The sequence below is a fragment of the Tupaia chinensis genome, unplaced genomic scaffold (assembly GCF_000334495.1).
Source record: "Tupaia chinensis unplaced genomic scaffold, TupChi_1.0 Scaffold143099_1, whole genome shotgun sequence".
Lineage (NCBI taxonomy): Eukaryota > Metazoa > Chordata > Mammalia > Scandentia > Tupaiidae > Tupaia > Tupaia belangeri.
Window position 1 is genome coordinate 34,257 of NW_006202943.1, and position 1,442 is coordinate 35,698.

Genomic DNA, 1,442 nt, shown 5'->3' on the forward strand with positions numbered 1-1,442 from the left:
GCCACCGCCTGTCCATGCTCTCCAACTTGTCGCTGGGCTCTGGGGGCGGCGCAGTCCCTCCCCCAGCACCACCCGTCGGGGCCCAAGAGCTCTACCATTGTGAGGTGGACTTCATCTCCACCTGCAGGAAGGGCCTGATCTGGTGGATGAACCACGTGGCCAGCCACCCTGTGCTGGCACAGTGTGACATGTTCCAGTACTTCCTGACGTGCCCGAGCAGCACGGATGAGAAAGCAGGACAAGAGGAAGGCGGAAAAGGCTGAGATGGTGGGTGCCAACTTCTTCCTGATGCTGAGCACGCTCCCGGCAGCCACCCTGGACCTGCACGAGGTGGAGAGCAAGATCAACGGCTTCAAGTGCTTCACCAAGAAGATGGACAACAGCGCACTGCAGCTTAACCACACAGCCAATGAGTTCGCGTGCAAGCAGGTGACCGGCTTCAAGAAGGAGTATCAGAAGGTGGGCCAGTCCTTCCGCGGCTTCAGCCAGGCCTCAAGCTGGACCAGCAGTCCTTCTCGTCAGACCTGAATCAGGCCATCACCTTCACTGGAGATGTCTACGATGCCGTCGGTGAGCTGTTTGCCGAGCAACCCAGTCAGGACCTGGAACCGGTCATAGACCTGTTAGCGCTGTATCAGGGACACCTGACCAACTTCCCAGACATCGTCCACATCCAGAAAGGAGCTCTTTCCAAAGTAAAGGAGAGTAGGTGACACGTGGAAGAAGGGAAGATAGAGGTCCAAAAAGCTGATGGCATTCAAAATCGCTGTAACACTATTTCCTTTGAACTTTGCCTGAAATTCACCACTTCCATCAAATTCGAGTAAGAGACTTTAAATCACAGATGCAGCATTTCTTACAACAGATAATATTTTTCCAAAAAGTAACCCAGAAGTTGGAAGAAGCTCTTCACAAATATGATAGTGTTTAATGACTGGATATTGGATTGTGGACTTTTTTTCAGTTCAAGGATCATTTCTACAGCAAAATAAAAACTGCTATCAAAGAGCTATTGCCAACTATCTGTGGTTGTACAAGGATGGTTTTGTGTTCAACTGAAACCCAGCTGAATATATAATTATGTAGGAAATAAACAGTTAATATAATTATATAATAGAAATAGTGCCACACATTGTACCTAAATTATACTATGTATGCTGACACTACCATTGTAACTTTAGGAATAATGATTATATTATTTGCCTTATTGCTTTTTGAAGTATGGATATTTTAGTGTATACTTGGTAGACCTCAAACCCATAAAGGGTCTCAAAGAAGCGGGCTGGATAAGAAGCCTGCTGTGGATGGCTTTTTACTCTCATAGACTGGGATTACCTAAATTCAACCTGTTCTCTGTTTACTAACTCCAACTAAGGCAGTTATGTGACTTTGTGCCTTTAGACTCTTGGTTTTTAACCCTCCTCCCCCTTTTAAGTACATCA

The 1,442-nt window shown here is 46.7% G+C and overlaps 1 pseudogene; it reads left to right on the forward strand.

The window, feature by feature from the left end:
- The first annotated feature begins 14 nt into the window (after nucleotides 1-14).
- LOC102499713 (sorting nexin-18 pseudogene) lies at nucleotides 15-979 on the forward strand (annotated as a pseudogene).
- Nucleotides 980-1,442: the final 463 nt, after the last annotated feature.